At 41.3% G+C, this 26,251-nt stretch overlaps 1 protein-coding gene and 1 long non-coding RNA gene across 2 annotated transcripts in view; one reads left to right on the top strand and one right to left on the bottom strand.

Moving 5' to 3' along the window:
• GADL1 (glutamate decarboxylase like 1) overlaps positions 1-26,251 on the top strand; it is a 166,738-nt gene that overhangs the window by 113,168 nt on the left and 27,319 nt on the right. The gene's annotated exons all lie outside the window — the stretch shown is intronic.
• Positions 8,478-26,117, bottom strand: LOC114050653. The gene is made up of 3 exons (XR_003570049.1): positions 26,051-26,117; positions 25,359-25,557; positions 8,478-8,713 (listed from the first exon to the last, which is right to left on the bottom strand). It is a non-coding gene; the product is annotated as an uncharacterized LOC114050653 (long non-coding RNA).

The following is a 26,251-nucleotide window of genomic DNA, read 5'->3' as shown; positions in this document are numbered from 1 at the left end:
TGGTGAAGAAAGCATATTATTTGCCAGCACAAAGTTTTTCAATAAAAAATCCCCTTGGACTGTTCCAGCTTAGTCAACCAGTTTCATTTGTTTGTCAAATTTTGGTTGATCAATTTCATTCAACGAATTTAGCTAGTTAATTTTTAAGTCGGTGTGAAATTGTTTTACTTGGAAAACAACTACCTCCAGACAGCAGATTACCAATGAACTCTCCTTAGGGTTTTGGTTTATATATTTTAAGAGTGGGCGGAGGGGACAAGGGAGAAATGTATATGTTGAATGAAGACAAGATTATCTCCTACAAAGTTCTACTTCATGTTTTTAGTTTCCCTATAGTGAGGTATCTATGAGCATTTTCGTGGTAAAACACTGATTTCAGAGTTCTGTAACTTGACTTTAAAAATCAACCAATCATTCAAAGGATATGAACAATTCTCAAAAGGTAAATTGAAAACTATTCACAACCATATGAAAAAAATGCTTCAAATCACTAATAATGAGAGAAATGCAAATCAAAACAACCCCAGGTTTCATCTCACACCCAGCAAATTGGTGAAAATAGAGGACTCATCATATCCTATGAACAATTGAAATACTTTGCTCTCTGTTGAGTTCCGTATTCCACAAACGTCCCAAAGCACTCCAAATTCATAACTATCATCTTGCAGTTTGGACCCATCTCAGAAGTGAAAGCAAATAGGAATTACTAAAGAGACAATGCCCTAACATTCCAGTAAACGTCACCTTTAATCCCAAGGATGCAGATGAGCACCCAGGCTTATCGTACTACCCTGAGAGTATGGACTACTCCCAAAGGAAAGACGATATGGTATTGCAAGTGCGGCAACTTCCTTTCTCTCAGACCCATAGCACCAGAACGGTAATACCAGAGACCAGAGATCAAAGTCCAGGTCACTCCCTCCCTTCTCATGGCATTATTCCCTTGCTTTTTCTCCAGTGTGTATTCCTGTTCTCCCCAAGAAAAGCATGCTGCCCAGGAGTTCTCAATTGTCTTACAGAAGACTGGAATCTATAACTATCAAACTCTGGGGTCCTAGGAGGGTAATATTCATGGCTGCCGCTGACCTCAGTAAATCCTCTTCATCTGCCTAAAAAGCTAGCTTTTGGGATTGTGTTGCTTAGGAAATCTCCTCACATCTATTGCAGGAGGCTAGAGTTCAGGTGCTCTGGAGATATTCCTTCAAGAAGTCATCATTAAGCAGTGTGACCCTGGGCAAGTCACTTAACCCTGTTTGCCTCACCAAAAAGCAAAAAAAAAAAAAAAAAAAAGTCATCATTCAGAACCTCTCAGTACATAGGGATAGGTATAGGAACATAGGCTTTGAAAGTCAGAGTATGCCTGCCTCTATTATGTGCCTCTCCCCAAGGCAGACATTGGCTTCTAGCTCTGCTGCTCTCTCAGGATCTCTTCACTGAAAGTGAAAGGGATAAAACGGAGCAAAGGGGTCTGCATGCTTTCTTTTATAAATGGAGAGAAAGGGAACAAGCATTTTTTTTTATTTTTAATTTATGGAATACAAGAAGCATTTCCGTAACATAGTGCAACAAAAAAGATGACTGCACATGAAACTGCCAATCTGCTATGCACAACTTGTCATTCCATTCAAATATACAACAAAATTATCATGTAAATTTCTTTTTTTCTTCCTTCCTCTTCTCCCTCCCCACCCTAGAAATGGCTACTATTAGACACAAATAGGTATATATATATATATGTAAAATTGTTCTATACATACTTCTGTTTATGAGTTCTTTCTCTGGATGCAGAGAACATCTTTCTTCATATGTCCTTTAGAGTTAATTTGGGTATTTAAAATAGTTAAAATTAACTTATTCACTCAAAGTCATTCTGAAAACAGTATTGCTTTTACTGTATACAATGTTCTCTTGGTTTTGTTCATTTCACTCTTCATTATTTTGTACAAATCTTATCGTTTTTTCTAAAATCATTGAGCTCATCATTTCTTATAGCACACTAGTATTCCATCACAATCATATACCACATTTTGTCCAGCCATTCCCCGATTGATAAGCATCCCTGCAATTTCCAATTCTTTGCCACCACAAAGAGAGCTGCTGTAAATATCTTAGAACATGTTGGTTCTTTTACTTGTTCTCTAATTATCTTTAGAAATAGACCAAGTAATGGTATTGCTGAATCATAGGGTATAGGCAGTTTAGTAACTCTTTGGCCATAATTCTAGATTGCTCTCCAAAATGGTTGAAACAAGCATTTACTAAACATCTACTATATGCTAGCCACTGTGATAAATGCTTTACAAATAGTTTATCTGATAAGGCAATACAGTTGCGGCGGCCAATTCATCTTGGAGGGAGCCCCAGTCATTGATGCTTAATCAAGAGATTGCTTTAGTCCTTCTAACAAGGTGCCAAAGGGCTTAAACCTGCCCCACCCCCACAGGGAGAAGCTCTCAAAAGACCCAAGTAAAAGCTCACTTTTGTTTTATATGCACACACACACACACATACACCCACACACACCCCCCTGTGTTCCAAACCTATAATGTCATTTTGCAGGAAGCTCTCAAGGAGGAAATGCCCTCTATGAAGGAAGATTGGCAGCTGTGTTGAAATGTATGGTCTTACAGAGTTGCCTAGGAACACTTGGGGTCACTTTTCCAGGGTCATACTTGAACTCAGGTCTTCCTGTCTCCAAGTCTGGCTTTCTCCCTTCTGCCCCATGCTGCCCCCTCTCCATTCTCTCTCTTGATGACATCTTCTGTCTCTGTCTTACACTCATTTGTTTGTTGTTTTTTTTCTTCCTTCCTTCCTTCTTTATCTCTGTCCATCTCTCTCTCTCTCTCTCTCTCTCTCTCTCTCTCTCTTTGTATACATACACACAGACATAATATATATGTATATGTATGTATCTATATATACATACACACACACATATATTATTCAGACAAGTTTCTGTTACTAGGTCTTTGGTTAACTTTATATGATGTTACCATGTTATTTCTGAATGAAAAGAAGAATCCAACTGCAAACTATTTTTATAGCTTCTGTTCTGCTCCCTACATCTTAATTCCCTTGTTACCAGGAAGATCTAATAGAGCTTATTTTAGTTCCCCTTATTAGGTCTTGATTTCGGCAGGTCTATTTACACTAGTACTGAGTGTTGCTCGCTAAAAGAGCTCTTCCCCCCATATTTACCCCCCACTTCTCAATAAAAAAGGGAAGAAAGAAAAGGGCAAAATGATTGCTGAAATCATTCTCTTCATTCACAATTCAGATAGCTTTCCATTTTTATGAAAAAGCCTGCCTTTCCCTTTCCTTCCCCCAACATGAGAAAACATCATCATGTTAAGACATCTGAATTTTCCCCGACTCGTCATGCTGTAATTCTCCCCTATGCCTGTAATTCTCTCCCTTTTTATCTCTGCCTCCTGGCTCCCCTGGCTTCCCTCAAGTCTCAACTGAGTTCCACCTTTTGCCAGGAACTGCTTCCAGTCCTCCACAATCTCAGTACCTTCCCTCAGAAATTAGATCTGATTTTGCCTGTCTATTATCTTGTTTGCAAATAGTTGTTTCCATTTTGTCTTCCCCATTAGCCTGGGAGCTCCTTTTATCTTTCTTTATACCCTCAGCCCTTAGCACTGTGTCAAGCACACAGCAGGCACTGAATGAATGCTTATTGACTTGAATTTAGAAGACATTACATTACATTAGGGATTAAATAGTTATTTGCATATTATTTGCTTCCAAAAAGAATTCTTCATAGTGTTTCCTTGAATAGTGAGCTCCTCATTTTCATTCAGAATTGAATTCTAATTTTTATTTATACCCCGTTCATAACATGCTGATACGGAAAGAGAGGGGACAGGCTGCTTTCCCCAGCCCCTACACAATGAGATGTCAACAGGAGATCTGATGGGCTGTGATTGGGTGAGATGGCATTGTAAAACAAGCTGGTGCTCTTCAGTCAGTCCTCCCTTCACCTCCTTCCCACCTCCCAGAAGCTATTATCTGTTAGCCTGGGCTGATGGACCATTTCAGTCATGTTCAGCACTACTGCAGTCATATAAGCCCAGACAGAGACACTGGGTAAACACAATGTATTTCGGTTAAATAGACCAAACCAAGTGAATAAAATGTGCTATTTACCCAGTGCACCCACGGCCATCATCGCCTTGTCTTATCCCTCTTCCTGCTGCACGTGTCACTACTCTAATCAAATATAAGCATCTGCTAGAAGCAAATAAACTCTGTTCCCTGCAAATACTAATTCTCATGAGCACCTGAAAATGGTAATGAAAAGGAAAGGCAGAGTTAGGCACCGGAATGCTCTCTGATTCTGGTAGGGCCCTAGGCATTCAATTAAACACTAATTTATATGCCAATCTCAAATGTATTACTAAAAATAATAATGACAACTTATATAGAACACTGAAAAATAATAAGATGATTTGCAGATAATTCTGTATATTGGCTAGGGGAAAGACTAAGACAAGGCTTATCATTTTTGCTTTTCATTTGGAGAATTACTGGGACTCATAAGGGAGTTAGTGAAACAGTTTATAAATATTAATCCAAGAATGACAGAATCAGGGATGAAAGTGTTGTTGGGAGACATGCATCCAAAACTCTCACACACATTTTGCAGATGAGGAAACTGAGGACCAGAGCAATTAAGTGACTTGCTTGCCTAAGCCTGACCCACTGAATGATGGGATTCATACAATGTTAGAGATGTAAGGGCTCCCTGAGAGATCATGGGATCATAGATTTAGCCCTGAAAGTGACCATCGAGGGCCATCAGATCCACCCCTTCTCTCATTTTAACAGATGAGGAAACTGAAGCACAGGAGGTTAAGTGACTTATCCAGGGTCCCTCAGCTAAGCGTCTGAGGTAGGATTTCAAGGCAGGTCTTCCTGATTCCACTATACCACCCAACTACTTAAAGGAGATTATCTCCCCCATCTCCCTTGGTTTTCACTGGTAGGAAAACCGAGCCTCAGAGACTCTAAGAGATTTGTCCAAGGTAAAAAGCTAATATGTGACAGAGGTCAGTCCATATTGAAATCAGATTGTAGAAAGAGTGTGACTAAAGAATGGAAAAGTACATTCCTAAGTAAAAGATATAATACTGCTCGTGAAGCTCTTGTGGGGATGACAACATACCTGACTCCTCATGGAGCAATTTCCATGGTCCTGGAGCTGTTAGATGACCCCAAGGCATGGATTATAACAGATCCTTCCCTGAGGCAATATGCCCAGTTTCCAGAGTGGCAAAATGGCATGGCCAAAGATGGCTAAGACACTCAGGAATCTAGATGCCATACCTGCATCCCAACCAGCATGAGCAAGAACCCCGACCTCCCCACTCTTCTTCTAAGCCAAGGCTAGGATTCCTGCCTGGCTCGTCTCCATCCTTAGTCCCTGTGTCCGATCTAATAACAACAATAGCAGAATTGCTTGTTGGTCTCACTTCACACTGTGGTAAAGTTCACATGTGATTCCTTCTCTTCCTTAATGCATCCCAGCGTGGAAATGCAGTTGTTTTAACCTAGTGTCCTACCCCTGGTGTTGTCCTGCTGTCCGACTTCATTGTTTCACCTAATGGTCCAACAGGATCTCCTTCCTATGTTTCCCTTCCTCTGTCCCCTATTGCTTGTAGAGGTGGCAGTGGGAGAGAGAGGCAGCCACCATTTCCAGCTATTTCTGCTAATGGGGGCCAGCCTTTGCATAGCACATAATAACAACAACAACAACAATAACAATAGCATTTATAGCACTTTAAGGTTTACAAAGCACTTTATAAATTTTGTCTCATCTGACCTGCACAACAATCCTGGGAGACAAGGGCTATTATCCCTATTTTACAAATGAAGAAACTGAGGCAGACAGATTATTTGACTTACCCAGTGTTACATAGCTAGTGAATATGATTCCAGGGCCAGCATTCTATCCAAAACACTACCCAGCTGCTTATTTGATAAGAATAAGCATTTGTGGGGCAGCTAGGTGGCACAGTAGATAGAGCCCTAAAGTCGGGAGGACCTGAGTTCAAATCCAGCCTCAGACCAAACACTTGACACATACTAGCTGTGTGACCCTGGGCAAGTCACTTAACCCCAACTGCAAAAAAAAAAAAAAAAAGAATAAGTATTTGAATGATCTTCGCCCAGTCCCAATTGGGGTCCTTGGGGCCACATTCCCATCCAATCGATTGAGTAATACTAGTACCTCCAACTTTGTATACACTCTAAGATGTCCTGGGCCATAATTACAATCTTACATAAAGGCACACTGTTCATCCCCACACAAATCCTGAGGGACAGGCTTAGCTTAAGGTAGGAGATATACGATACGAGCCTTTCTAGAATCTAGGTAATCTAATTTCATAAATTATTTAATTGAGATACTTGATATTTTCAGATTGTCTTCAGCACCTCTGATTTCAGCCTTATGATGACTCTTGTATGAGAAGACTGGGTGACCCCAGCTTAGTTGCGCAAGCCCTAGGAAAGGGACCTTTCTTCTTTACCATTTTCCCGGCTTTGTGATCATACAGAATGTGCCAGGTGGTCAGTATTCCAGGGGACAGGTGTGTTTCATATGCTGCCAAGCAGTTACCTGATCTCTGATAAGCCAAAGTTTCAGAATATAACCAGGGGCCACCTGAACTGGGCAGAGTACGTCATGCACATCACTCTCCCTAAGCTGAGAGTATCATTGTTGTCTCAGCATACTTTGCCACGAGTAGCACCAAGCTCGAGGTTGTTGCAAACGTGTTCCATTAAAAACATAGAGCTGTTCTGTCTCCTGATTCGTGCTGTGGAGCCATTGGCCTGTAAGTGGTAACCCATTGGGTGGAAGCTCTTCACTCTTAACTTGTTTTGGAGAGTTTTTTTTTTTCACACACTTGGACATGAATTTGAGGTCCTGAAGCATTCTTGTGAAAATGGATTTTAGAGGATTAATATTGAAATCCTGTAATTTTTTTAAATCAGTACATTCATTTAAACAATTAATACCCTTCATCCCTATTACATTCCCTACACTACAGTCATTCACCTTGTCTCACCTCCTTTGAGGTATCCAAAGACCATCAGAAACTTTGATTTGAAGCCCAATATTTTCCTACAAAAGGAGGGGAAAGGGGTTGTTCTTTTCCTCTATCAGACTCACTCATTGTTTAGCTTTTGATGGTTTAGAATGAGTGTGAATAGCAATTGTTTTCTGTTCTGGCCAGAAACTTTGACGGTCTTCTCCCTCCAGATTGATATTTTCGTGATGGTAAATTAGACCATTTTTCATCTCAATCTTACCTAGTCCTTAGTCACTGCATGAATGTTGCCCAGGCAACAGACCTGGGGAAGACCTTAATTGAGAAAGGCCAAAGTCACCCACTGCATCCCAGGCCATCACCAGTCACCTTGACTTTTGTCTTGCCACTGGACTTCGATGACGCTGGAGGAGTGAGGCTGATGACTTTATGCAGCTCTGACTCACTTAAGTCCAATTCACATGCAAGTCAAGACATCACCCCATGATGTCATAGGTCGCTTCGAAAACAAAGGACCGCTACCACCACCAACAGCCCAGTAGCACGCAGTCATTTTTTCCTCATTCCCCTATTCTGTCATTAATATATGCCACCTGCTCCTGATCCGTTGCAAAAATACAGGACTAAATTTTAAAGGACAAAGCTTCCTTGTCTAAGGGAATGGCCTTTCAAAGGTATAGATGGGTTCTGCAGGGCCAATGTAACTGGCTTGTGCCCAGCTCCGTGATGGTCAATTTACTAAGAACAGGGGAATGGTCTCAGACCACTTCATCTGGGAACATAACTGCTTGCTCTATCTGGGCTATGTATCATCACAGATTATTCCCTGGGGTTTAGAGTGTACCTGGCTCTTGGGGAACATCTCCACAGACTGACAAAATGCCCAGGAAACACGGATCCCAAAAGTCCCCTAGCCACTGATATAGAAAAAAGGAACAGGCCCAAGAAACCAGATCAATGTCACTGCACTACTTAGACACACCTGAGAACTCTGCTTGGCTCATCCTCTCCCTCATTTCTTACATCCAGACCCTTTGCAAGAGAATTATGTTGGCTGATCTAAAGTCTTACACCAGCAACATTCACATTCCTTCCTTCCATCGATGAGATAATATTTCCAAACTGCTTAGCACAGGTCCTGGCACATTGTACGTGCTTAATAAATTCTTATTCCTTTCCTCTCCTTTTTTCCCCCATGAAAATAGTCTGTCCAGTACAGCCTGGAGCAGAAACACTGGGCAAATCAAATTCTGTTTTAACTGGTATTTTCCTTTTAGTAGTATGTCCCTGCCATATTAACCTTCCTATTGTGTTAACAATGATACCACCCACCCTTATCTATCTGACTGAAGTATTGTAGGGATAAAATAAGATTATTGATGTTGTTTCAGCTATAAATATTAGTTTATTATGTTCATCCTGATTACGACAGCATGAGGAGGTGGAATCTATGAGGATGTGCTATGTGACGCAGGTACAAAATTGGCTCTCTGGAGAGTGGAACTGGGGAAACTATTGGTGAGGTATATTGTTCATTTTAATATATTTGTGACATTTGATCATGGACTCTCTTAAAATGTATGGAAATAAGTTAGCATCCTGCCGGTTGGGTAGGCTTCCAGACGAGGTAGTCATGTGGTAACCCAGGAGATGGATGCCTGGAAAACAAAATGCCTTAGAGTTAGTAAGAGTGGACAAGCTGGTCATGGCCGTTTCTTTGTCTTTATGCTCACCACCGAGTGAGAAGGGATCCAAAAAGCGTTGTAGCCGATCTGAACGCTTGGAGAGTCATTGAGGCTATGCCTTGTTAGCTCTGAGTGCTGTTAGATTCTCTGTGGCAGTGATGGAGGGGAGGTTACACATTTTAAGCTGTCAGTGATAAATCTCAATTATCTGCAGTAATGGGGAATAGCTATAAAATACAAGATGGCTCAGTCTCTTGAGAGGTCTGGGTTTGCACTCAGGAGACCTTTTTCATTCATTTCCTTCTTCCTAGGAACTCTGACTGCAATTAGGGTAAGTGATCAGGGGGAGAGTAGTGCCTTATGTGCGGTCTTGGAGTCCAAACGATGGACCTTCCTTTAAGATATGTGAAGAGGACAAGTAGCGTTTATATTGCAAAGCACTTGCAAAGGTTATTTCATTTGATCCTCAAAGCAATCCTGTGAGATAAGTGCTATTGTTATCAGCTTTATTTCACAGATGAGGAAACTAGGGTCAAGTGGCTTCTCCAGGGTCACAAAGTCAGTAGAATTCTGAGGCAGGATTTGAACTCTGGTCTTCCTGGCTTCAGGTCCAGCAATCTAGCTACTGCATGACCTGCATGCCTCAAAGACGATCTCTAATTGATTCACAGTGACCAGAGCTACTGAGGCAGCTGGGTGGCGTCATAGTGTGCAGAACGCCTAGCCTGGAGTCAGGAAGACTCACTTCCTGAGTTCAAATCTGGCCTCAGATACTTACTTAGATACTTAGCTGTGTGGCCCTGAGTAAGTCGCTTAACTCTGTTTGCCTCAGTTTCCTCATCTGTAAAATGAACCAGAGAAGGAAATGGCAAACCACTGCAGTGTCTCTGCCAAGAAAACCCCAAACGGGGTCATTAAGAGTTAGACATAACCGAAATGACTGAATAACAACAGAGATACACCAAAGTCAATTGGTTGACTAAAACACTAGGGAAGATAGGTTCTTGTGAGTGAGCCAACAACATCTATCCATCTATTTATTGAGCAGTTCCAGTGGCATGTATATGTATCCACATTTACATGTGTATATTTTGATATATTTATATATATATATGTGTGTGTGTGTATATTTTGTTACATTTTGATATTTTTATAAAATATATTATATATTTTAATATATGTTTACAAGTTTAACACGTTTATATATTATTTTAGATGTATATATTTTATTTTTCTAAATTTCTTATATATACACACACATACACACATACACGTATACCTTTTTCCTTGTGCATTTCTGGTGGAATAAGCAGACAGGAGAGAAGTGAATAGAGAGAGAATTTCTCCCTCTTTCTCTCTCCCACCTCATGCATTAAGGGCAGTGTATGGTGGAAGCACGTGACCTTCTGCCTAAGAAGGACATTTAAGGCGTTGTAGACACCAAGCTGGAAAGGGCCCTTAGGATCATCTGGTCCAACTGTCTCACATTACAGATGAGGAAACTCAAATCTCGAGAGATCAGGTGAGCCCCCCAAGGGCACCCAGGTAGTAAGTGGCTGAACTAGCATCTGAAACTCAGAGATAATGAGCCAATGTTCCTGAAAATGCTTTGTCAACTGTAAAGCATTGTTCAGATCGAAGCTGGTATTTTATGTTTGTTCTATTTCATTAACTAAATCCCCTGGAACTATATCCAAGATCCAATTCCCCTCAGCCCACACTGAATGCTGGTCTTTAACAAACGAACCTGGGCACCACATTTTAAGATGGGCAGAGATAGGGACCAGCCCTGTGATTTCACTGATATAAGAAAGCTACCTGGATATGAGGAAGCTACCTCTAACAATGCAAGTAAACAAATTCTCCGCCACTTGGAGCATTGGAATCTTGCCTGAATACTAAGAGGTGAAGGAATTTTCGACACATATATGTGTCAGAGGTGGGACTTGAACTCAGGTCTTTCAGCCTTCCAGATCAGCTCTCTATCCACTACACCATGCTGCGTCTGGCACATTTTAAGAAGGTTGTTGATAAACTGGGGCAGCTAGGTGGCGCTATAGTGCACAGGATGTGGGCCCAGAGTCAGGAAGATTCATCTTCATGAGTTCAAATCTGGCCTCTGACACTTACTAGCCGTGTGAACCTGGGCAAGTCACTTAACCCCTTTTGCCTCAGTTTCCTCATCTGTAAAATGAGCTGGAGAAGGAAATGCAAACCGCTCCAGTATCTTTACCAAGAAAACCCCAAATGACTGAAATGACTCATAACAATAACAATTGATAAACCTTAGAGCATGCAGAGGAAAACAACCAGAATGGTAGAGGGCTTTGAGATCATGTCATATAAAAATCAATTGAAAGGAACTAGGGATATTTAATGTGGATATAGAAGAGTTGGATGAGGGGTGAAAGGAAGAAATGATAACTGCACGAAGTATTTGAAGGTTTGTCATTTGATATCAGAACTAGATTTGTGCTGCTAGACCATGGAGAGAAGAACTTGGTGCAATGGATGTCAGTTAGAGAGACAGGTTTAGACAAAGGAACCCCAGCTACTTTGGCCAGAGCTTCTTAAAGCTTCAGGAGGTGCCAACCACTAGGGAAAGACTGGAAGGCAAATTTCAGAAGGAGAGGGAAGAAACAAGGGGCTCAGTGCTCAAACTGCCAAATGCCCATTCCCAGAATATCCTCTAGTTCCATCCCTTTCCCCAATCCAGTCTCCAAGGTAGTTTTTCCATGTCTTCTAATTAAGCTCATTCCCCCTCCCCATATTGGCTGATGTTTTAAAGGTCAGGCAAGGATTGTTGATTCAGGTGCTGGATTTTTTTTAAGAACTACAGAAGGCATGTTTGAGCCCTTGATATTTGGATCAGTGCAATATCCTTGAGAGAATAAGAGACAGAGACAGGGAGAGAGAGAGAGAGAGAGAGAGAGAGAGAGAGAGAGAGAGAGAGAGAGGGAGAGAGAGTTGATGCCACACAGAGGGAATTCTACTTCCTTTGCCCCTAGTAAATAAATAGATCTCATTGAAGAGATCTAAGCAGTTTGCCTGCACTGTTCTAAGATATCCAAGGAGTGAACACTGTTCCTGTTCAGTCTAGGAAGAGACAAACTTTGTTATTTATTATTCTTTTTTTGTCTTTATTCTTCAGCACAAAGTGAAAGGGGACCCTTACAGAACAACTGACACCACTCAGTGTCAGCAGGCAATTGAAGGACTGTATTTGGATCCAGAAGACCCGGGATAGAATTCTAGCTTTGCTGTTTGCTATAAGTCACTTTACCTTTCTAAGACTCAGTTTCCCTCCCTGTAAAATGGAGTTGGGGAGGCAGCATAGTTCTGTGGAAAGATAGATTTAAAGTCAGGGGACCTAGGATAAGGCTCAATTTCCTTCCTTGTAAAATGGGGTTGGGAAGGCAGCATAATTCTATGGAAAGATAAATAGATTTAAAGTCAGGGGACCTGGGATAAGACTCAGTTTCCTTTCCTGTAAAACAGAGTTCGAAAGGCAGCATAGTTCCATGGAAATAGTAATTGATTTAAAGTCAGAGGACTGAGGATGAGGCAGTTAGGTAGCACAGTAGGAAGGAGACTGGACCTGGACTTATCTTGGCTTCAAATCCTGCCTCAGATACCTGCTAGCTGTGACTGGGCAAGTCTTTCAGCCTCAGTTTCCTTATATGTAAAATAAGGAGGTTGGACTAGGTGGGCTCTGAAGTTTGCTCTGGCTCTAAGTCTATGACCGATGACTCTATTGCCTGGCCCCCAATATAGGTTTTACTTACTACATGTGGTCTTGGGCAAGAGCCCTGACCTCTCCAGCCCCAGGTCCTTACCTGTACAAGAAGGGTGGACTACAAACCTCTAAAATCCTTTCCAAGCTCCAGATCTATGACCCTACAGCTCTAAAGGTCCTTCTTGGTCCTTTGACCTCCCAGGTGCCTTCCATCTTGAATCTGGGACTTTATCATCTTGGAGATCCCTTCCAACTCTAAATTCTTCATCCTACAATGTCTAGGGTGCCTTCCGGGCACACATCTATGCTCCTCCACACCACCATGAGACAACAGAAGGAGACTTCAGTGGCCAATACTTCCATTCAGCATACATACATAAAGCACCTACTATGTGAAAAGCAGAGCGGACTTCTGCAGCTTGACACTGCTGCCCACACCCACTTCTTTTCCATAGTCATGGGGCTCCCATTGCAGATGCCACATGACATCTGCTGGGAGAAATCTAACCTGACGTCAGAAGAATTCTGTAAAGCAGAAAGGTGGGACATGATGCTTTGAATCCCTAGGAGTAAGGATTCCCAAAGGTATTAAAAAGAAATAAATATCTCACCACTTGGCTTAGTATAGGTATATACGTGCAAATAAAGTCCTTTGTAGCTATTGCCAAACATGGATCCATACTGAAACCTTCCTCTTTTATTTAAAAAGTGTGTGTGACATACATATATACATACATGTGTATATATACATGTGCACCTATATAATATAAACATGTGTATGAGTATATCTATATGTGTATACATGCATTCATACATACATATATATATATACACATATATATACATATATACATACACACACTTATATTGGGCTCCATTAGTAAATCATGATAGTTCCATAGTATGACTTTCTCCATAAAACATCTTTAAATCAACAGATGTTTCTTGAGTATCTCTCATGGGCAAGGTATATTGTATCCAAAAAAAAAAAGTTTCAACCATTTGGCATAGTAACCACAGGGATGAACTTGGCGTCATAGGCGTTAGAGCTAGAAAGCACCTTAGAATTCATTGAGTGCAACCCCACCCCTCCATTTTAAAGATGAGGAAAGTGAGACCAGAGAGGTTCAGTGATCTGTCCAGAACCAGGAAGACCTGGATTCAAATCCCACTTCTGATTTGGCAGCTGTGCAGTAGTAGGCTAGAGTCAGTTCATTATGCTTATGAGAGCTGATTGTTAAATTTTTAGTATGAGCATTTACACCTTGGGAATCTCAGCAAATGCTACAAACTATGGCTCGATTTATCATTTTGTTGATTACCTAGATTTAATAAAGTAATGGAGATAATGTTAGCAGAGCAAATTAAGCTTAAAATTGCATCATTCATAATTTTTTTTCCTGGACAGTCAGTTGTTAAACATTTACCAGCACACTCCTGCCTCACAAAATTGCTTGGAAACTTTAATGAGATCATGTCTGTTAAACACTGCAAACTTTAAGTCACTGAAAAAGAATCAGCTAATCTTCCACTATTTTTGTTAAATGGTTGTGAATCTTAGAATATTACAGTATTCAAAGAATTAAAAATTTGTGTCACTTAGAGGGCAATGCAGGGTTTCCTGCTGGGTATGAGCAGGTAACGGAGAGCAAGTAAGGCGCTAAAAAGAAGTACCCCATTAAAGTATCAGAGGATCATAGGTTTGAATAGGAACGGACCATAGAGGTCATTGACTCCAACACCCTCATTTTACAGATGAGGAAACTGAGGCCCACAGACATTAAGAGCTTTGCTCAGAATCATGCAGAAACTAATTAGCATAAGTATCCAAGATAAGATTTAGCTGAGATCTTCTTGATTCCAAGTTTAGGGTTGTACTCCACTACATCATTCATGGGCATCACCACACATATATGCCTGAACAAAAAAGATGATCTGGTCATGTGGCAAGCATGAGGAACATTGAATGGGTACCTTTTAGTGAACTTATACTAGGACATGGATAAAAGTTGAACAGGCATGACTGAATGGATTGCAATCTGCATCATGGAGGGTGGAGAGTGGAGGAAATCCACACTGGTAATATCACAGACCTGTTGGAGTATTTGAGTGTGATAAACAGACCAAGCTTGATATGAAATGCCAAGTCACTGAAACTTGACATACACCAAAATGTAACCTGATCATTTCAAAACAAACAAACAAAGCCTTCTTGATAATGAATGGATGAACGGCCATAGCCCTACGTGTTTTACCAGGCAAATACAATTAATTAGTTTTAAAGGAATCGTCCATGACAGAAATCATTGAACGATATATGAAATATATATTATATATAATGTATATAACATATATTTAATTTGCATGAATACCTGAGACTTGTTACTTCCTCAAAGAAAAGTTTTAAAAAAAAATAGAAGATGTGATGACTGCCCTCTCCTAGCAGAGTTAGAATTCATTTTTAGAAGAAAACGTGCTGGGTAATTACATCTTCTCCATTTGCCAGTTTATCTCCGTTAAACATAGTCAACAGCTCATGGTTTAATTTGCTCTGTCAGCTCTGGCTTTTTAAAAAACAGAACTCTCCAGCAGTGGAGGTTTTATGTGTGCAGTATAATTTCACCATCCCATTTTTTTAAATCTTGGCCCATTTATAGTCAAATATCTTCCACTCCATGAAGCTTAAATATTTAGCCATGGAGGTAATATACTCTTTATCATCTGTCAGATTCGCTATTAAAGCTGGGCTGTGGATTCTTCATGCTACCAGACTTCTATGACTGTGCCAATTATCATCAGGGCTCCCTTCAGAGCCAGTATCTTATTTCTGTTCTCCTTCAGGAGTCCGATGTTTTCAATGGTCACCACCTTTGCTTAATGAGATCTCACAAGACAGACAAAGCTGCTAGTTTTGTTGCAAGAATTTGAGAGGTTGAATCAGTTAGCAACAGTTATTTCCCAATTTGTTCAAGCCAAAAGATGTTTCTTTGTGAAAAAACCAGTGTTCTGGCTCTTCTGTGCACTCCAAGGGAAGAAAATGACCACCTCTATGCCATTCATACCCCACTTGACTAGTGACCCATGATGAAAGGAAGAAAGCAAGCTAGTGCCAGGCATTAAAGACCATCTTGCCTATTTCTTTTATTTTCTTTAAAAGCATTGGATATTAACTTTATTAGCCTGGGGGCCAAGCAACAGTCATTTACCCCTTGCAGAAGTGCTCAGAGAGACTGAACCAGGATAGGTATCCCAACAAAGCCTATGAATCGCTAATTGAATTTCACACCTTAACAGTGGAAGATACAGAGTCAAAATGGCAAATGGACAAAGAGACCTCAGTTAGCTTTGCTAAAACAGTTTGGGAAAGTAGGTAAATGAAGCAGTAAACTGTGAGTGCAGGAGCACCACAGAGATTTAGAGGTGAAGGGATTAAAAAAAAACCCTCATTATAAGAAGTCTAATAACCTCTGTAGCATTTTATAACACTTCTGGAGACAAATGACCAAGATAGTGAGGAGACTGGAAACCAGTAAAGAGCTTGAAGTAACTGGGAATGTTTTACCCTGTAGAAGAGAAAAGAGTAGCTGTCATCAATTATTTCAAGAGCTTTCCTTTGGCAAAAAGGGTTAGGTTTGCTTGTCCCCAAGGATAGAATGAGGATTGATTGTTAGACATTTCTGAATGGCAAATTTTTGTTACGTGTTAGGAAAAAAAGCATGCTTATAATCAGAGCTATCTGGGCTACTTTGGTGGGTGGTGGGTTCCCTACCACAAGAGGTCTTTAAGGAAAGGCTGAATGATCCCTAGAAGGGGGACCTCCAAGGTTCCTTCCCATGTTAAGATTCTGTCAGTGATTGAGGTTGGGTTTTTTTTTTTAAATAATCTTAAATATGGAAACTGATCATCATGGAAGCCCATCAGATGAAATTGAAAAACTAAACAAAAAAAAAAACTGGAACCAAGTTGTATGCAAATATAATCAATGAGATTAGGACTGTGAGGGGCCATCAATGCTAGGATAAAGAGGCTATATTTTATTCGGTAGGTGATGGGGAGTCAGCACAAGTTTTTGAGCATAAGAGTGCCATGGCCAAGTTTTGCCCAATGTAGTGTTCATTTTGGAGACTGTCTGGATTATAGATTGGAGAAAGGAAAATCTTAAAGGAAGGAGACTAGTGATAGGAGTGATAGGAGGCTAATGATAGAAGTATTATAGGCCTGAAATAGTATGGTAACCGTATGCGAAGAGGGAGGTGGACAAATATGAGAGCTCTTCTAAGGGGGCTATGAATCCATCAACAAGCAAATGTGCTTTTATTGATGAAACAATATGTCTCTCACACTCTATTTTTCCAATGCTGTTGTGATTAAGGAAATACAATTTCATTTAAAAGTGCTACTGGGTTCTCAATAACTTTTTGTCATTATGTATTCTCCTAATCCACAGATACTAACAATACAACTACTATCACTTTTTGTCTTCAGATGGAGTTCTCATAGTCAGGAAGCGCTGGTCTAGATTATAATTCATGATTGGAAAGTGTTCTAAGTTCATTGGAAGAGGATTAATTGGGATATAATGACTCAGAATGCCAAAGATGAGTTCTATGGTCTTCTAACCTCCATTCTCTTACCTGCATCCCTTTCCCTCACTCTTAAACCTTTTGCCACTATTTGTACAGGATTTGAGAAATAGTCTTAGTTAATCAAGTCGAATGAAGGCTCCCATCTTTTCACCTGCCATCTGGATTATTTAAACATCTCTCTTTGCTGCCATTCAGGCTTCTCAAATAAAAATGATGGTAGGAGACAAGAGTCAAAATATGGAACTAAAACTCAGAAGAGAATTATTGGTGAGCTCTAAAGGTGTGGCGAGGCTTCTTTTTGAAACAACCCCTTGTCATCTTTGTCACCTTCTACTGCCTCCTTTGGAGAAAATCACTCCCTTGAATGCTCTATCCTCTTAGGAAGGACCTTGTATTGTCAGTTCTGGAATTTATACCCCGAGTCACTGTGAAGTGGGAATTGATTATCTGTGGAGAAGAGGTTAAGAGAGAAACGTGAAAGAGGAAAAGAGACCTATAAATATTTGGTGCTAGAAATTCCTAGCACACAGTTCTTAGAATTGCTCCAGTGATTTAAAGAATCTAAATAAGATCCTATATCCTCCCAAATCCACATGGCAATATCCATGAAAGAATGCTCTTACTATACACAGTCCACGAACTTGAATTTCAAAGCATATCAGAAACAGCGATCGTATCTGACAGCACAGGTACCATTGCACAAGCCATTACCCTCTCCCCTTACTGAGATGAGGGAGATGTTTCATTATCTGTTCTCTGGGACCCTGATTGGACATTGCAGTTAATCAGTTGCTGGTCTTTCAGGGTTGCCTTCATTTATGTTACTATGTTCATTATGTATCTAATTTCCCTGGTTCTGACTTCTGCATTCTGCATCAGTTCATATGATTCTTCCTGTGCTTCGGTGCATTCCTTGTGGTCTTAGAATGCAACAATATTTCATTTTATTCTGATACCACAATTTAGTCTGCCAGTCCCCAACTGATGGGTATCCACTTAGTTTCCAGTTCTTTGCTACCACAAAATTTACTGCTAGCATATTTTGGTATATAGAGAGTCTGTGAGGGATTACAATACATCTAATTTACTCATTTTATTTTCTGATGATTAGAGAGGTAAAAAGGTATATGACCATACAACCAAAAAAGTAGCAACACCAGCATTTGAACTTGGGTCAGCTATGAGAACTGGGAACAAACATTGAATATGAAGTGAGTGGGCATAGGTTCAAATGCTATTTCTGTCACTTAGGTGATGTCACCTTCAACTCGGTTTCCTCATTTAATGATTTTAGTCATCATTTATATAGTATTGTAAGGTTTATAAAGCATTATCCATATGTTATATACTCACAGCAACTTGGGTGGAAAATGTTATTATCTCCATTTTATAGAAGGGGAAAATGAGGCAAACAGAGTCTAAAGGATTTGCCCAGGTTCACAGAGCTAGTGTCTGAGACCGGATTTGAATTCAAACCTTCCTGACTCTAGCCCAGCACTTTATCCACTGCCCAGTTAGCTGCTTTATTTGTAAAGTGGAGATGTTAATACCCATACTGCCTTTCTCAAAGGGTTGTTGGGGTATCTAGGTGGTGCTGTGGATAAAAGCACCTGACTTGGAATCAAGAAAACAGCTTGACTCCTGCCTCAAACACTCAGTCTGTGTGACCTTGGGCAAGTCACTAAGCCTATATCAACTTAAATGTTCTCATCTATGCAACAGGGATAATAATTGCACCTTCCCTATAGGATCAAATGAAGTGCTTCATAAGCCTTAAAACATTCCGTAAATGCTTGCTATTATCACTATTAAATAAAAAAATGTACATAAGTGACTTTACAAACCATAAAGCTCTAAATAAAATTCAGCTTTTTTTGTGGGAAGTGGGTAATAGGATCGTAGATTTAGAGATGGAAAGCTGTCAAAGATCATTGAGTCCAACCCTCTTTCTTAAAAGATGAGTGAAATAATGGGGTGGGAAGACAAAAGCAGTTTGCTCAAGGTCATAGGATAATAGAATCATAGATTTAGACCTGGAAGGGAACTTTGAAGTCATGAGGAAACTTCCTTTTACAGATGAGGAAACTGAGGCCAAGAAAGTTTAAGAGGCTTACTAGCCCAAGGTCACACAGGTCGTTCAGAGCTAGGATTTAAACCCAGGTGCTCTGGCTCCAAATCCAGCTCTCTACACCTCCTACTCTAAATATCCTTGCATAGGAGCTGAATCATTTAGGGAAAAAAAAAAACAGCCTTTGATTTAGACTACCCTTGCATGCCTGATCACTGCTGTAGCTTGTGTTCTGAGGCTTTGAACTCTGGGTTGTTTAGCAGCAAAGAGAAGGTCAAGATCCAGGGCATCATTTGTTACTCTTTGTGGTTTGCGATGCTCATCTCCTTTAAATTAAGAAGGGTAAAGAAGAAGAAAATGGACGTCAGTAACAACCTTGAAATTCTGAGAGGAAGCTTTGTGAGAAACTTTATATTAATCGCTCCAACTCCTTCACTGAGGCCTCTTTGTACGTCAAGGAAGAAGAAATGACATAAATCTTGAAGGAAAGGGCTTCAGAAGCCAGGACGGATCCCCCCCTAGGCTCCATTGCACAGCCTCATGGCATTTTGTCTGCACAGACCTCAGTCTGCCCTTTGGGTTCTTCTGGTCCTTGGCTTCAATATACCCTGCTGTGCTTTTGTTGAGGGATGGAAGGTGGGGTAAAGGAGGAAGAGGAGGAGAAAGAAAAGAGTGAGGGAGAGAAGGAGGAGGAGAAAAAGGAGGGAGAGAGGAAAAGAAGGAAGAAGAGGAGGGAGAAGGGGGGGTAGAGGAGAAAAAGGAAGTGGAAGAGGACAAAGAGGAGAGGGGGAGGAGGAAGAGAAGGAGAAGAGAGAAGGCTGGAGCTGGGCCCCTTCATCTTCTCCCCGTCTCTGACCAAAGCCTGCTTCCATTCTCATGAGGGGGCTTTCCTTCAAAGCCCAGGCTAGCAATGAGACGATAAAGCCATCGGGGGGAGCCAGTACAGCAGAAATCTGCTGAAGAGTCTAATTAGTTTACATAGCTTTCAGAGCTGCTGGGCCTGTGGTTACTAGCTCTCGCTTGGGGAGAAGTGTGTCCCCTCCATCCTCCAAACCCTTCCATTCCATTTTCACATTAGTACAATCTTCCAGAGATGCTGCTCCTCTGTTTTTGAGATTGAAAAAGAAAAGCCTTTGGTACATTCTGTTTGTCTCCCTGGGAAACAGCTCTTCTGTTTTCCCTCTCAAGGTCTCTGAGTTTACCCCTTTACTGAAAAGGCCCGTGTTGTCCTTCAGGCTCTGGGCTGTAGCCTCCTGCAGACATGTGATGCAGTCCCAAGCCTGGGCTTAGGGATCAGAAACTCCGGAGTTAACCAGAGGCCTGTTTTCCTTATAAATAAGAACAGGGACACTGTGCGGCAGTTAATTTTGAGGTAGCCCAGGAGCTTGGGTCGTGGAATGGGTATCAGAGGTGCCAAATCGTTAATTGCTTCCATTTAATCTGGGTACATCATTTTGGAAAGAATGTGGATGAGCTCGGGAGCACGGAGAGGAGAGTGACCAGGACAGGGGAGAGATTTGTGTTTGTGCTCTCAGAGATTCCGTTGCATTCCCACAGGCTTAGGGTGGGGCCCGGCAGTTGTCTTCAAGTATTTGAAAGGCTGTTGTGCAAAAAAGGGATTAGAATTGCTCTGCCTGGCCCCTTTAAATTAAATAGAAGAAAATGGGTGTCAGGAATAACACTGAAATTCTGAGACGAAGCTTCATGAGAAACTTCGTATTGTTTTCTCCAACTCCTTCATCATCATCATCTTTGCATGTTAGGGAAGAAAAAAATGATGTGAATCTGGAAGGAAAAGGACTTCAGAAGCCCCGGATAGGTCCTTCTCCTTACTGGGCACCATTGCAGAGCCTCACAGTGTCTTGTCTGCACAGGTTCCAGTCTGCCCTTTGGGTTCTTCTCATCCTTGGCCACGTTACACTGTCCCATGCTTATGTTGAGGGATAGAGCAGGGAGTGGTAGAGGGGGGAGAGGAGAAAGAGGAGGAGGGGGGAAGAAAAAGGAGAAAGTGGAGGAGGAGGGAGAAGAGGAGAAGGAGGAGAGGGGGAGGAGGGGAGACAGAGAGGAGAGGGGGAGGAGGAGAAGAAGGAAGAGGAGAGGGAAAGGAGAAGAGACAGAGAGGAGAGGGAGAGAAGGATTAAGAGAAGAAGGAGAGGGAGAAAAGGAGGAGGAGGAGGAGAGAGGGGGAGATGGAGAAGGAGAAAGAGGAGGGAAAAGAGAGGGGAGGGGAGAAAGGAAGAGTCGAGGGAAAGGAGGAGAGGGAGAGAAGGAGAAAGAGGAGAAGGAGGAAAAAGAAAAGGAGGAAAGTGGGGGAGGAGAAAGAAGAAGAGAGTGGGAGGAGGAGAAAGAGGTGCAGGAGGAGAAGGAGGATCCAGAATATAGAGTCCTGTATATAGCTTGTTTATACATAGCTATTTGCTTGTTGTTCTCCCCCCATCAGACTGTGAGCTCTGTGAGGGCAGAAACCATCTTTTGTCTTTCTTTGGATTCTCAGGACTTAGTACAGCATAGTAAGTGCTTAATAAATGTTCATTATCTGACTGACTGAACCAAGAGTCACAGGCAAAATCAGGCAGATTTAGGGTTGAGGGCAGGGAAACAATATTGTGAATATGAGAGCTGTTGGAAGGGTGTAAGGAGTCTTGTCTCCCTGGAGGGCTTTCAGGAAAAGCTCACTGAACACAGATCATGCACAGAGGAGGGGACATTCTGCCTCAATTTGAGGTCCTCAGGACTTAGCACCGTGCCTGTTACATAGCAGAAGGTTAATAAATGTTTGTTGATCACTGCCTGAGATTGGACTCCATGGCCACTTAGATCCCTCCAAACTTGGAAATTCTATGATCCTTTGAAAAGGAACTCAGAGAGGCAACCAGGTGGCACAGTGGATAGAGCACCAGCCCTGGAGTCAGGAGGCCCTGAGTTCAAATGTGGTCTCAGACTAGGCACTTGATACTTACCAGCTGTGTGACCCTGGGCAAGTCACTTAACCCCAATTGCCTCATATAAAAAAAGAAAAGGAGCTCAGAGATTATCTCTGCCAAGCCTTTTTATTTTACAAATAAACTCAGATTCAGGGAGGTAAATTCAATTTAACAAACATTAAGTGACTAAAATTACAATGTCAAATTATTGATAGAACCAAATTAGAACCAAAGCCTAAAAGCAATTATTTTGAGGAACATACAAACTTCCATTTATTACATTTACATATTTCAGTGAATCATGTACTGATACTCTGTTGCTTTGGGTTTTTGAGATTTATCTTGTAATCACCCATATAGTGGCAAAACTAGGAAGAGACTGGGGAGCACTTGCTCCATAGAAGGTTGCCCTAAGGGTCCTAAGCCCTGTTTATTTTAGAATAAAATAGAAACTCTTTTAATTGACTTCTAAAGCCTTGTAACCTGATCCCAAACTACCTTTCCAGCCTTATTATATCTTAAGACCTTTCACATACTCTTCATATTAGTGTAATTAATGCTATCCAGAACTGTCCAATTCTATCACAATTAATACAGTCCAACCAAACTGGCATCCTTCCTGTTCCTTACTCTGCTTAATTGCCATCATCTGCATGAAAACCCACCTAATCAGGTGCGCTATTTGCCAGTGCCTCCCCCACCTCTCTCCAAATCACTTTGTATTTTGTATCTGTCTAGCAGGTGAAGCCGTTGTGCTGTGCTAAGGTGGTTAGCAGTCAGGTGAGACTGTCAGTCACTCTTACCTCCCTCCCACCTCTCAGTGGGCCAGGATGTTCCTGTCCTATGGATGTAAATTTCTCTCCAGTTACTCTGGCCCCTCCCCTCTGGCAGTGGCTTTCCTTTAAGCCAAACTCAGAAAAAATGGGGGAAGCCAAGCCTCAATGTCAGCTACTGCTAACTCATTCCCTAGAGGAACCACGCTGTTAAGTATTCTATCTTAGGAAAATGACTCAATATTCTGTGGCTCTGAGTCCCCAGCTAAAGCTTGTGCTCTAGCAAAATACTTCAATTTCAAGTCTCTCTCCCTTTCTGGGATGCTTCCAAATCACCCATTCTCAGCTGAATTCCAATAATAATACACACTGATCAATAATGTAGATGGTTGATAGCTTTAATCATAACCACTGGAATAAGAGACAAAGTAAATATTTAAGCATAGAATGATAGGAAACTTAAGAAACAGAGTAAGCCTGTGCCTGGGAGTGGGGAAGGCAGGAAGACATCAGACTCACCCCTTTTAGAAGAAAACAAGGGAAAGAGGAGAGGAGAAATAAAAGACTGGAGACCCCAGTCTAGAGTACTAACTGGTTTTAGCAGCACAGTGTCTATCTGTATCAATGCATGATTCAAGCATGCTGCCTTGGCTTCAAGAGTCCCAGAGCCCATTACTCATAGCAGCTGCCCTCCTGTGGCTGCCACTCTTTGAGCCCTCCTGTGATTTCTTCTCTTCCTCTTCTGCATAGCTTCTCCTCTTCCCACAATCCCAAAGGCAGGGAGTGGTAGAGCTATGAGTCACATCAACCCTCTCTGCCAGTTCCATGGTCTGGGCAAAATTCCCCAAGGATCAAAGAGATTTAGATGGCTCCCTTCCCCCATTCCTCAGTTAATTGGATTAAGGGAATTGCTACTTAGAGTCCTCTTGGAGTTTCAAGGAAACTTCTTATAACAGTGTTTAAAAATAGATCCCTGGTAGATCTCTGGTCAACCATTTTTTCGAGCACCCTGATCTTTTTGTTGATATCTGGAGTAGTTGTGGTCAAAATAGCATTACACATATATTTATATGTGTGTTTATATGTTCATAGTCTAAGATACCTATATGTATGGATATATAAATATTAACTATTATATTATTTAATCATTCCTATTTTAGTAACTCTCACACGTTCCACTTTGAATTTGTGGGGTTGAGCATATATTATTTCCATATGTATAAATACTAGAATAGAGCTGTCAGTCCAAGTCTACTCTTTTCAGGATGCTTTTTTTGGGGGGGGGCAATGTTCCCTAGGAGATCAAAAATAAATTAGATAACGGAACACTTAAACTTCAACCACTGGTCCCTTCCCAATTTATGACTTTTGATTCTTCTACCACCTTTAAAGATTTACACTATCAAGAGAGCATCCCCCAGACTTAATTGGATGAAGGGAGTTACCACTTGCAGAGTTTATGTGAATTTACAAAGAAATTGCTTATAAGGATGTTTAAAAATGAATTTGTTCTATATGTTCAAAATGTTTAAATGCAGTAAGTAAAAGGCTTGGGCCCTTTTCAGAATATTACTTAAATGCAGCTTTGAAACTAGAAAGAGTTTGTTTCAGGCAGGGGTCATTAACAGAGTTAGTAAAGTTGTTTTAATGTTAATTAGCCATTTATCAGAAAGGCTGGAGAATAGAGAAGAGTAAGGAACTGAGCAACTGGTAAGAGAAGGCAAATAAAAGAGTAGCAAGCTTTATAGACACAACAGCATTTTTCTAATGAGTGAGGGAAGTGACTTGGGGGTTGGTGGCTGCCATGTTGTCTTTTAGATAGGGTTGCTTGAACCTACAGCAGTTTCTTAACCTGGAATCAGTGAACTTTTAATAGAGAGAGAGAGAGAAAGAGAGAGAGAGAGAGAGAGAGAGAGAGAGAGAGAGAGAGAGATGCATTTAATACCATTGCTTTCCTTTGTAATCCTCTGTATTTTACTTTATGCATTTAAAAACATTCTGAAATGCCCATGGAGGCACACACAAGTATACACAATTAAGAATCCCTGACCTGCAAGGAGAGCTAGTAGAGATAAATGGAAACTTTCTTCTCAATACCATAATGGGAAGCTTGGATCAATGCTGAAGACCAACATAGATAATAATACCCTGGCTATGAATTCTCAAACTAAGCCAGCCATCCAAGCTTTGGAAGCTTGATAGCAGACACAGGTGTTTGAAGTGACAAGTGCCAATGACATCTCTTTTCTGTATATAACAGAATCTCAGAGTTGGAAGGGCCCTGAGGGCCATGCATCCAAAACCATACCTGCATAAAGACACCCTCTGCCATTGCACATCCTTGACAAAAGGTTTCCCAGTCTTTGTGGGAAGACTTGCAAGGAAGAGAAACTCACCATCATCTAGGATAGTGCAATCCACTTTGGAACAGCTCTAGTTATCATATAGAAACAACCAGCGGCCAGCACCAGAGCTGAAAAGCAAATTTACCTTTTCTTTGGAGCAAGGTAAGGTAAACCTGAGAGTCTTACCTGGCTTGGATCACTTAGAGAGGGAGCTGACAGTTGAACCCAGATTCTACCTCACGTCCTCAGACTCCACATTTGTCGTTCTTCCAGCTGTCCCAAGGTACTTCCTCAGGTCCATCAGCACCGCTTCTGAAGACAAGCTCCTCGGGGAGACGGGTATTTGGCCCAGCGTGCCACTCTTAGGTCCTCAGCCTGGACAGTTCTTGAAAAACAACAAATACAGTCATCAAATTGCAAAGGTCATAATCTAGACTGGATCCAACCCAAAGCCACAGGTGTTTTTTGGGTTTTGCTTTGGGCCCCGACTTGATCATTCTTGTGTTCATTGGTTTGGTTGTCCTGAAAAAGTTGGAAGTGCAGCCTTAGTCCATCCACCACCATATCAGACTCAAGCTATCATCACTCCTACTCATCTGTGCACTTACTTAATTCTTTCACTAGATGGTGGTCAAATTCAATCCAAGCACCATATGCAAGGCCCACAGCCATGGTTAGATTAGAGAGTGAATACGCAACCTATGTCCCTGCCCAGCTTTTCTAACTTTCTTCCTTACATTTCCTTTCTGCTGCCCAGAAGGATCTCAGTGGCCATGACCTTGCTCTTTAGCAGTGCTCAGGTGTGAACAATGGGAATTCCCAATAACTGCGGTTTTATCATATTAGCTTATTATAAAAGCTCTGGGACTAGGACTTACTTTCTGCAAGTCTTGAGTTGTGCTTGCAAAACGATTCAGACTGTTGCCTCCTGGCAATGCGGCTGGCTCCGATGGAAAGCAAACAGGAATTCGAGCCAAATTTGAGCTGGGTTTCAACCCTGCCTCTGTCATTTATTAACTGTATGACCTTGGGCTAATCACTTTACATCTCTAGTCTCCTCATCTGTAAAAAATAAAGAG

The sequence above is a fragment of the Vombatus ursinus genome, unplaced genomic scaffold, assembly GCF_900497805.2.
Source record: "Vombatus ursinus unplaced genomic scaffold, bare-nosed wombat genome assembly UNPS02014799.1, whole genome shotgun sequence".
NCBI classification, from domain to species: domain Eukaryota; kingdom Metazoa; phylum Chordata; class Mammalia; order Diprotodontia; family Vombatidae; genus Vombatus; species Vombatus ursinus.
Note: the sequence above shows the minus strand (reverse complement) of the source record. Positions and strands in the feature narration are given on the sequence as shown.